Source organism: Triticum aestivum, chromosome 5D (assembly GCF_018294505.1).
Source record: "Triticum aestivum cultivar Chinese Spring chromosome 5D, IWGSC CS RefSeq v2.1, whole genome shotgun sequence".
NCBI classification, from domain to species: Eukaryota; Viridiplantae; Streptophyta; class Magnoliopsida; order Poales; family Poaceae; genus Triticum; species Triticum aestivum.
The window spans coordinates 534,888,834-534,901,366 of record NC_057808.1 but is presented as its reverse complement, the minus strand read 5'-3'; positions in this window follow the sequence as shown (position 1 = coordinate 534,901,366).

Genomic DNA, 12,533 nt, shown 5'->3' with positions numbered 1-12,533 from the left:
CTCCATAAACGAGAAACATATCCTTAGTCCTTTTCAGGTACTTCAGGATATTCTTGACCGCTGTCCAGTGTTCCATGCCGGGATTACTTTGGTACCTTCCTACCAAACTTACGGCAAGGTTTACATCAGTTCTGGTACACAGCATGGCATACATAATAGACCCTATGGCCGAGGCATAGGGGATGACACTCATCTTTTCTCTATCTTCTGCCGTGGTTGGGCATTGAGCCGTGCTCAATTGCACACCTTGCAATACAGGCAAGAACACCTTCTTGGACTGATCCATATTGAACTTCTTCAATATCTTGTCAAGGTATGTACTCTGTGAAAGACCAATGAGGCGTCTTGATCTATCTCTATAGATCTTGATGCCTAATATATAAGCAGCTTCTCCAAGGTCCTTCATTGAAAAACACTTATTCAAATAGGCCTTTATACTTTCCAAGAATTCTATATCATTTCCCATCAATAGTATGTCATCCACATATAATATGAGAAATGCTACAGAGCTCCCACTCACTTTCTTGTAAACACAGGCTTCTCCATAAGTCTGTGTAAACCCAAACGCTTTGATCATCTCATCAAAGCGAATGTTCCAACTCCGAGATGCTTGCACCAGCCCATAGATTGAGCGCTGGAGCTTGCATACTTTGTTAGCATTCTTAGGATCGACAAAACCTTCCGGCTGCATCATATACAATTCTTCCTTAAGGAAGCCGTTAAGGAATGCCGTTTTGACGTCCATCTGCCATATCTCATAATCATAGTATGCGGCAATTGCTAACATGATTCGGACGGACTTCAGCTTCGCTACGGGTGAGAAAGTCTCATCGTAGTCAACCCCTTGAACTTGTCGATAACCCTTAGCGACAAGTCGAGCCTTATAGATGGTCACATTACCATCCGCGTCTGTCTTCTTCTTAAAGATCCATTTGTTTTCTATGGCTCGTCGATCATCGGGCAAGTCAGTCAAAGTCCATACTTCGTTTTCATACATGGATCCTATCTCGGATTTCATGGCTTCTAGCCATTTGTCGGAATCCGGGCCCGCCATCGCTTCTTCATAGTTCGAAGGTTCACCGTTGTCTAACAACATGATTTCCAGGACAGGGTTGCCGTACCACTCTGGTGCGGAACGTGTCCTTGTGGACCTTCGAAGTTCAGTAGTAACTTGATCCGAAGTTTCATGATCATCATCATTAACTTCCTCCCCAGTCGGTGTAGGCACCACAGGAACATCTTCCCGCGCTGCGCTATTTTCCGGTTTGGAAGGAGTGACTATCACCTCATCAAGTTCCACTTTCCTCCCACTTAATTCTTTCGAGAGAAACTCTTTCTCCAGAAAGGGCCCATTCTTGGCAACAAAGATCTTGCCTTCGGATCTGAGGTAGAAGGTATACCCAATAGTTTCCTTAGGGTATCCTATGAAGACGCATTTCTCCGACTTGGGTTCGAGCTTTTCAGGTTGAAGTTTCTTGACATAAGCATCGCATCCCCAAACTTTTAGAAACGACAGCTTAGGTTTCTTCCCAAACCATAATTCATACGGTGTCGTCTCAACGGATTTCGACGGAGCCCTATTTAAAGTGAATGCGGCAGTCTCTAAAGCATAGCCCCAAAATGAGAGCGGTAGATCGGTAAGAGACATCATAGATCGCACCATATCCAATAGAGTGCGATTACGACGTTCGGACACACCGTTTCGCTGAGGTGTTCCAGGCGGCGTGAGTTGTGAAACGATTCCACATTTCCTTAAGTGCGTACCAAATTCGTGACTTAAATATTCTCCACCACGATCTGATCGTAAGAACTTTATTTTCCTGTCACGTTGATTCTCAACCTCACTCTGAAATTCCTTGAACTTTTCAAAGGTTTCAGACTTGTGTTTCATTAGGTAGACATACCCATATCTACTTAAGTCATCAGTGAGAGTGAGAACATAACGATATCCTCCGCGAGCCTCAACACTCATTGGACCGCACACATCGGTATGTATGATTTCCAATAAGTTGGTTGCTCGCTCCATTGTTCCGGAGAACGGAGTCTTGGTCATCTTACCCATGAGGCATGGTTCGCACGTGTCAAATGATTCGTAATCAAGAGACTCCAAAAGTCCATCTGCATGGAGCTTCTTCATGCGCTTGACACCAATGTGACCAAGGCGGCAGTGCCACAAGTATGTGGGACTATCGTTATCAACTTTACATCTTTTGGTATTCACACTATGAATATGTGTAACATCACGTTCGAGATTCATCAAGAATAAACCATTGACCAGCGGGGCATGACCATAAAACATATCTCTCATATAAATAGAACAACCATTATTCTCGGATTTAAATGAGTAGCCATCTCGAATTAAACGAGATCCAGATACAATGTTCATGCTCAAAGCTGGCACTAAATAACAATTATTGAGGTTTAAAACTAATCCCGTAGGTAAATGCAGAGGTAGCGTGCCAACGGCGATCACATCGACCTTGGAACCATTCCCGACGCGCATCGTCACCTCGTCCTTCGCCAGTCTCCGCTTATTCCGCAGCTCCTGTTTTGAGTTACAAATATGAGCAACCGCACCGGTATCAAATACCCAGGAGCTACTACGAGTACTGGTAAGGTACACATCAATTACATGTATATCACATATACCTTTGGTGTTGCCGGCCTTCTTGTCCGCTAAGTATTTGGGGCAGTTCCGCTTCCAGTGACCACTTCCCTTGCAATAAAAGCACTCAGTCTCAGGCTTGGGTCCATTCTTCGATTTCTTCCCGGCAACTGGCTTACCGGGCGCGGCAACTCCCTTGCCGTCCTTCTTGAAGTTCTTCTTACCCTTGCCCTTCTTGAACTTAGTGGTTTTATTCACCATCAACACTTGATGTTCCTTTCTGATCTCCACCTCCGCTGATTTCAGCATTGAATATACCTCAGGAATGGTCTTTTCCATCCCCTGCATATTGAAGTTCATCACAAAGCTCTTGTAGCTCGGTGGAAGCGACTGAAGGATTCTGTCAATGACCGCGTCATCCGGGAGATTAACTCCCAGCTGAGACAAGCGGTTGTGTAACCCAGACATTCTGAGTATGTGCTCACTAACAGAACTATTTTCCTCCATTTTACAGCTGAAGAACTTGTCGGAGACTTCATATCTCTCGACCCGGGCATGAGCTTGGAAAACCATTTTCAGCTCTTCGAACATCTCATATGCTCCATGCTTCTCAAAACGCTTTTGGAGCCCCGGTTCTAAGCTGTAAAGCATGCCGCACTGAACGAGGGAGTAATCATCAGCACGTGATTGCCAAGCGTTCATAACGTCTTGGTTCTCTGGGATTGGTGCTTCACCTAGCGGTGCTTCTAGGACATAATCTTTCTTGGCAGCTATGAGGATGATCCTCAGGTTCCGGACCCAGTCCGTATAGTTGCTGCCATCATCTTTCAGCTTGGTTTTCTCTAGGAACGCGTTGAAGTTGAGGACAACGTGGGCCATTTGATCTACAAGACATATTGTAAAGATTTTAGACTAAGTTCATGATAATTAAGTTCATCTAATCAAATTATTCAATGAACTCCCACTCAGATAGACATCCCTCTAGTCATCTAAGTGAAACATGATCCGAGTTAACTAGGCCGTGTCCGATCATCACGTGAGACGGACTAGTCAAGATCGGTGAACATCTCCATGTTGATCGTATCTTCTATACGACTCATGCTCGACCTTTCGGTCCTCCGTGTTCCGAGGCCATGTCTGTACATGCTAGGCTCGTCAAGTCAACCTAAGTGTATTGCGTGTGTTCCGAGGCCATGTCTGTACATGCTAGGCTCGTCAACACCCGTTGTATGCGAACGTTAGAATCTATCACACCCGATCATCACGTGGTGCTTCGAAACAACGAACCTTCGCAACGGTGCACAGTTAGGGGGAACACTTTCTTGAAATTATTATAAGGGATCATCTTACTTACTACCGTCGTTCTAAGCAAATAAGATGCAAAACATGATAAACATCACATGCAATCAAATAGTGACATGATATGGCCAATATCATTTTGCTCCTTTGATCTCCATCTTCGGGGCACCATGATCATCTTCGTCACCGGCATGACACCATGATCTCCATCATCATGATCTCCATCATTGTGTCTTCATGAAGTTGTCACGCCAACGATTACTTCTACTTCTATGGCTAACGCGTTTAGCAATAAAGTAAAGTAATTTACATGGCGTTATTCAATGACACGCAGGTCATACAAAAAATAAAGACAACTCCTATGGCTCCTGCCGGTTGTCATACTCATCGACATGCAAGTCGTGATTCCTATTACAAGAATATGATCAATCTCATACATCACATATATCATTCATCACATCTTCTGGCCATATCACATCACATAGCACATGCTGCAAAAACAAGTTAGACGTCCTCTAATTGTTGTTGCAAGTTTTTACGTGGCTTGTATAGGTTTCTAGCAAGAACGTTTCTTACCTACGTAAAACCACAACGTGATATGCCAATTTCTATTTACCCTTCATAAGGACCCTTTTCATCGAATCCGTTCCGACTAAAGTGGGAGAGACAGACACCCGCTAGCCACCTTATGCAACTAGTGCATGTCAGTCGGTGGAACCTGTCTCACGTAAGCGTACGTGTAAGGTCGGTCCGGGCCGCTTCATCCCACAATACCGCCGAAACAAGATAAGACTAGTAGCGGCAAGAAGAATTGGCAACATCTACGCCCACAACTGCTTTGTGTTCTACTCGTGCATAGTAACTACGCATAGGCCTGGCTCATGATGCCACTGTTGGGGATCGTAGCAGAATTTTAAAATTTCCTACGCATCACCAAGATCCATCTATGGAGTATACTAGCAACGAGGGGAAAGGAGTGCGTCTACATACCCTTGTAGATCGCGAGCGGAAGCGTTCCAATGAACGGGGTTGATGGAGTCGTACTCGCCGTGATCCAAATCACCGATGACCGAGTGCCGAACGGACGGCACCTCCGCGTTCAACACACGTACGGAGCAGCGACGTCTCCTCCTTCTTGATCCAGCAAGGGGGAAGGAGAGGTTGATGGAGATCCAGTAGCACGACGGCGTGGTGGTGGATGTAGCGGGGTCTCGGCAGGGCTTCGCCAAGCATCTGCGAGAGGGAGAGGTGTTGCAGGGGAGGAGGGAGGCGCCAAAGGTTGTGGTGTTGCTGCCCTCCCTCCCCCCCCCACTATATATAGGCACCCTGGGAGGGGGGCGCCGGCCTAGAACCCATCTACATGGGGGGGGGGGGCGGCGGCCAAGGGGGAAGAGGGGGTGGCTTCCCCCCCAAGCCAAGTGGGGCGCCCCCCACCCCTAGGGTTTCCAACCCTAGGCGCAGGGGGAGGCCCAAGGGGGGCGCCCCAGCCCACTAAGGGCTGGTTCCCTTCCCACTTCAGCTCATGGGGCCCTCCGGGATAGGTGGCCCCACCCGGTGGACTCCCGGGACCCTTCCGGTGGTCCCGGTACAATACCGATAACCCCCGAAACTTTCCCGGTGGCCGAAACTGGACTTCCCATATATAATTCTTCACCTCCGGACCATTCCGGAACTCCTCGTGACGTCCGGGACTCCGAACAACTTTCGGGTTTCCGCATACTCATATCTCTACAACCCTAGCGTCACCGAACCTTAAGTGTGTAGACCCTACGGGTTCGGGAGACATGCAGACATGACCGAGACGCCTCTCCGGTCAATAACCAACAGCGGGATCTGGATACCCATGTTGGCTCCCACATGTTCCACGATGATCTCATCGGATGAACCACGATGTCGAGGATTCAATCAATCCCGTATACAATTCCCTTTGTCAATCGGTATGTTACTTGCCCGAGATTCGATCGTCGGTATCCCAATACCTTGTTCAATCTCGTTACCGGCAAGTCTCTTTACTCGTACCGTAATGCATGATCCCGTGACTAACTCCTTAGTCACACTGAGCTCATTATGATGATGCACTACCGAGTGGGCCCAGAGATACCTCTCCGTCACACGGAGTGACAAATCTCAGTCTTGATCCGTGCCAACCCAACAGATACTTTCGGAGATACCCGTAGTGCACCTTTATAGTCACCCAGTTACGTTGTGACGTTTGGTGCACCCAAAGCACCCCTACGGTATCCGGGAGTTGCACGATCTCATGGTCTAAGGAAAAGATACTTGACATTGGAAAAGCTCTAGCAAACGAACTACACGATCTTTTATGCTATGCTTAGGATTGGGTCTTGTCCATCACATCATTCTCCTAATGATGTGATCCCGTTATCAATGACATCCAATGTCCATAGTCAGGAAACCATGACTATCTGTTGATCAACGAGCTAGTCAACTAGAGGCTTACTAGGGACACGTTGTGGTCTATGTATTCACACATGTATTACGATTTCCGGATAACACAATTATAGCATGAACAATAGACAATTATCATGAACAAAGAAATATAATAATAACCATTTATTATTGCCTCTAGGGCATATTTCCAACACTTGCAACTAATTAAGTTTAGTCCCATACTGCTAAGCGAACGAGGTGTTTACTGATAACCCACAAGTATAGGGGATCGCAACAGTTTTCGAGGGTAGAGTATTCAACCCAAATTTATTGATTCGACACAAGGGGAGCCAAAGAATATTCTCAAGTATTAGCAGTTGAGTTGTCAATTCAACCACACCTGTATAACTTAATGTCTACAGCAAGGTATTTAGTAGCAAAGTAGTATGGAAGTAACGGTAACGATAGCAAAAGTAATATTTTTGGGTTTTGTAGTGATTGTAACAGTAGCAACGGAAGAGTAAATAAGCGAAGAACAATATGTGAAAAGCTCGTAGGCATTGGATCGGTGATGGAAAATTATGTCGGATGCGGTTCATCATGTAACAGTCATAACATAGGGTGACACAGAACTAGCTCCAATTCATCAATGTAATGTAGGCATGTATTCCGAATATAGTCATACGTGCTTATGGAAAAGAACTTGCATGACATCTTTTGTCCTACCCTCCCGTGGCAGCGGGGTCCTAATGGAAACTAAGGGATATTAAGGCCTCCTTTTAATAGAGTACCGGACCAAAGCATTAACACATAGTGAATACATGAACTCCTCAAACTACGGTCATCACCGGGAGTGGTCCCGATTATTGTCACTTCGGGGTTGCCGGATCATAACACATAGTAGGTGACTATAGACTTGCAAGATAGGATCAAGAACTCACATACATTCATGAAAACATAATAGGTTCAGATCTGAAATCATGGCACTCGGGCCCCTAGTGACAAGCATTAAGCATAGCAAAGTCATAGCAACATCAATCTCAGAACATAGTGAATACTAGGGATCAAACCTAACAAAACTAACTCGATTACATGATAAATCTCATCCAACCCATCACCGTTCAGCAAGCCTACGATGGAATTACTCACGCACGGCGGTGAGCATCATGAAATTGGTGATGGAGGATGGTTGATGATGATGACGGCGACAGATTCCCCTCTCCGGAGCCCCGAACGGACTCCAGATCAGCCCTCCCGAGAGGTTTTAGGGCTTGGCGGCGGCTCCGTATCGTAAAACGCGATGAATCCTTCTCTCTGATTTTTTTCTCCCCGAACACGAATATATGGAGTTGGAGTTGAGGTCGGTGGAGCGTCAGGGGGCCCACGAGGCAGGGGGGCGCGCCCCCACCCTCGTGGACAGGTGGAGGCCCCCCTGACGTGGATTCTTCTTCCAATATATTTATTATTTTCCAAAAATAAGTTCCGTGGAGTTTCAGGTCATTCCGAGAACTTTTGTTTCTGCACATAAATAACACCATGGCAATTCTGCTGAAAACAACGTCAGTCCGGGTTAGTTCCATTCAAATCATGCAAGTTAGAGTCCAAAACAAGGGCAAAAGTGTTCGGAAAAGTAGATACGACGGAGACATATCATTTACCACCTTAAATATGTTACTTCTCAAACTATCTCGAGCACTTGGTCTTCATTGAACTGTATGTGTAGGATTTGTAGCTGCAATATGAATCCTCGCCTGTACCTATACAGGTACGGTGAGGATTCATGTTGACTATTTAGATTCTACACAAAAAGATCAATGATGACCAATGATATTTTTGATGTTTTTACATTGCTTAGACTTAGCAGCAACGTTTTTTTAGGACAAAGCGCTACTGATATTGGGCTTAGTAGTAGCGTGCTCCCTGTACCCGCGCTACTGCAAAAGCAAAACAAAACACGCGGCCCGGCCGGCCCCCCGCACGGTCATCTCTCAATCGTCACCCTCTGCCCGACGCCGGCAGCTGCGGTTAGGGTTTCTCCTCCGCCACCGCCGCTGCAGGTAATGCTCCTCCCCCCTCTCGCCACCCCTCCGCTGCTCCTCCACCCTCTCTCCGCCCACTCTGTCGCTGGTCGGGAGCTCTGGCCGGGTGCCTTTGGCCGACCGCCCTCGATCCCCTCGCCGGCCGCTGTCGTCGCCCCCTCTCGTAGGAAAGTCACCGGCCTTCCCCTCGTCAGCACCCCCGACCGAGGTCACCATGCCATCCCCCTTCGCTCGACAGCACCCACCGAGGGCTGCCCTACCTAGATGCAGCGAGGGCTTACGAATATCTTCCTGCTACATTTTGATTTAGTAGGCTTGTTCATATGCAATATTTTGATTTAGTTGATATGATTTAGTTTATTTAGTAGGCTAGTTGATGTAGAACATTTTGATTTAGTTGATTTAGTAGGCTAGTTGATTTAGTAGGCTTGTTGATTTAGTTGATTTAGTATGCACCATTTTATTATTATTTTTTCTGTACATGGATAGCTAGATGCTTTTGTTTTTCTGTAATAACTTATTTTTTGGCAAAATGTAGGTGCCAATTTAGTTAAATTTGTCACTTGTTTTTTAATCAATTATCTTAGGCAATAGGGGCCAAATTAGATGAAATGTCTTGGTAGGTGGTACCCTGATTTGGTAGATATTTGTGAAAAGTTTTTTCGGCAATAGGTGCCATCGAAATGCTTCGGTAGGTGGTACCTTGTCATCTAATATGTTACTAGATCTTAGGATTATAATTTTCCATCAAATTGCTTCTCGCGGAAGAACCAAAAATATCACATGCTACTGTTTTTCTTTCCTGTGAAGTGGATCGTTAATCCTTTGCTCATATTGCTTTAGGAAAATGGCGCCACCACCACCACCATGTCGACTGTGCAAGTCAAGGTGCGCCAGCAGCCTTGCAACTGGCAAGCTGTTCGGCATCTACTTCCAGCCGAGTTTTCGTCATGCGGCGGTAAGAAATTAGATGAAATGTAACAACTATTTTAATTTTAGTGTTGGTATTACTGCATTGTGTCATTTTGCTTTTTCTACACAGATCGTCCCATGCAATGTGAGGTTGAAATTCAACAAGCTGACAGGAGACACTGTGACATTTGAGGCTCCTGGGGGGCCGTACACTATTAGGTCGAGAAAGGTCGCAATATGTCGTAGATTGGAGGAGATGGATGGGCCCGTTTCCTCGCCCGCATGCGTCTTACTGGTGGTGAGTTGATCAGCTTCTCCTTCAGAGCAGAAAGACCCAAGCTAGCTGTCATTTATATCAACCTGGTGGAAGATGATGAAGATGACGAAGATGATGAAGATGACGAAGATGATGAAGATAATGAGGACCCACTCGATGAAGATGATGAAAACCCACTTCATGAAGCCATCGTAGCTCAAAGAATGAGGCTGAGCGAGGAGGAGGTGTGCAACCTATGGGACATAATTCCGCCACGTGATGACTTTGTCGGGGTGCCATTCGTGACCCGCCTGACAAATACCATGGTCGATCGGCATGAAATGGTATGTTATACTGACTGTAGTAATTTGATGATATATATATGCTTTATTGTTATACTTACAAATGCAAATTATTTGATGATATGCTTAGTGAATATGATGATATGCTTAGTGTAGAGTCCAATGATATGCTGTATGGAATCTAGTCAATGATATGCTTTAGTGTAGAGTCTGATCACATGCTTATTAGTGTAGAATCCAAGGGACTATTAATAGTGTAGATAATCCATATATACTTATTAGTAGAATTAATGCTTAATTAGTACAAATGTGTAGTACTGTGTCTTTTGATAGTGTAGAAATCTATACTTAATAGAAATATATTTGCAAGAGTATGTGCGAGGCTATTTATTAATTGATATGTTTTTCTTATTGAGAAATTGCCAAAGAACCTATCTGTGAGTTGTGGTATCGAGCCTGATGAAGAAGGCTCAGCTGGACTACGCCTTACCGCAAGGGGCTCCGTCACCACCTGTACTTACCGCATGGACACAGACGGTCGCACACACTTAAACTCGGTTGGGTGGAAGAGATTCCTCGTTGGCAAGAATCTTCGTGTTGGACATGCCATCCTAATTACTATCAGGAACACCCACCGCCCAGGCTTGAGGATGATGATCGTCGTCGATATCATCTAGAACTACATATGTGTGTGTGGCTATATCATCTAGAACTACATATGATGATCGTCGTCGATATCATGTAGAACTTCATATGATGATCGTCGTCGATATCACCTAGAACTACATATGATGATCGTCGTTGATATCACCTTGTACTGCTTGAGGATGCATGTTGACTATATATAAAATTGTTATCTAGTAATTTGGAACGGAGGTAGTACTACCTAATACCTATAATGCTTTATGTAGTACCTAGTATCTGCAAATTGCAGTTTATTGAAACTGAAATTGGGTAGGAAGCTGGGGGGAAATGATGAAACACATAGCAGTAGCGCGGGGCTAGGAAAGCGCTACAGCTAACTAATAGTATCGTGTTCTGGAAAAGCGTTGCTGATATAGTCAATAGTAGTAGCGCGGGTACAGACCGCGCTACTACTAATAGTTAGTTGTAGCACGTTATTAGTAGCGCGGCTACCCGCGCTGCTGATAGCCTCAAAACCCGCGTTACTACTAGGGTTTTCCCTAGTAGTGCAAGGGCAAGGACCCGCGCGTCGAGCAGGGATACACACCGTCCTACCCTGTTGATCCAGCCTGGTACATGGACACCGGCGCCACGGATCACATGACAAACGAGCTCAACAAACCCTCCACCTACCAGCCCTACTACAAGCACGATCAGGTTCACACCGCCAATGGCGTAGGTATGCCCATCTCTCACATTGGCCAAGCATCTCTTTTAACTAGTCATCCATCTAGGCAGCTCCCTCTTTGTAATGTTTTACGGGTACCATCGGTGACTCGTAATCTTTTATCTGTCCCTAAGCTCACCCTTGATAATCATGTCCTATGTGAATTTCACCCTTTTAATCTTTTTGTTAAGGATCGAGCAACCCGGGACGTTCTGCTTAGTGGCCGGTTGAGCCAAGGCTTGTACCGTTTGGAGGATCCATCCGCCCCATGTGTCTTCAGCGGTGTTCGTGTGTCGCCTTCCCAGTGGCACTCTCGCTTTGGTCACCCTGCCACACCCATCGTTCGCCACATAATCCACCGTCATGAGCTGCCATTAGTGTCTAGCAATAAAGAGATGTCAGTGTGTGATGCCTGCCAACAAGGACAGAGTCATCGGCTACCTTTTGTTTCATCTACTAGAGAAGTGAAGAATCCTCTTGAAATTGTGTTTTCTGATGTGTGGGGTCCAGCACAAACATCTGTTAGTGGTCACAACTATTATGTCAGTTTTGTTGATGCCTATAGTCGCTTCATGTGGCTTTATCTTCTTAAGCGCAAATCTGATGTGTTTGATATATTCATTCAGTTTCAATTGCATGTTGAACGTCTCCTCAAGCATAAAATTATCCATATTCAGTCAGATTGGGGGGGCGAATATCGCAACCTCAACACTTTCTTTAATAAGCTTGGGATCTCTCATCTTTATCATGCCCGCATACACATCAGCAGAATGGCGCTGTTGAGCGCAAACATCGCCATATAGTTGAGACCGGCCTCACACTTCTTGCTCATGCTTCTGTACCCTTTCGTTTTTGGAGTGATGCTTTTGCTACCGCATGTTTTCTTATTAACAGATTACCTACGCGTGTTCTTAATATGAAAACTCCTATTGAACTTCTCTTGGATGAAACTCCTGATTATACCTTTTTTAAGGTGTTCGGGCGTGCCTGCTGGCCTCATCTTCGTCCCTATAATGATCGCAACCTTGAGTTTCTCTCCAAAAAGTGTGTGTTCTTAGGGTATAGTTCTCTCATAAAGGCTACAAGTGTCTCCATGTCCCAACCAATCGAGTCTACATATCTCGGGATGTGGTTTTTGATGAGACCGTCTTCCCCTTTTCTGCCATGCCTCAGTAATCCACCATGGCACCATCTATGCATTCATCTCCTCTTATGCCTGGCCAATTTGAAGATTTTGCATATTCGCCTGTGTTGTTACCTAATCATGGTGCAGGAATTGGATGTGGAGCTCGCCTGGAACTCTTCCCTGACGGACCCGCTACGTCGCCCGTGGCGCACGTCGATCGGCCGGTGCATGTGCATGTACTGCCTCCCGCCC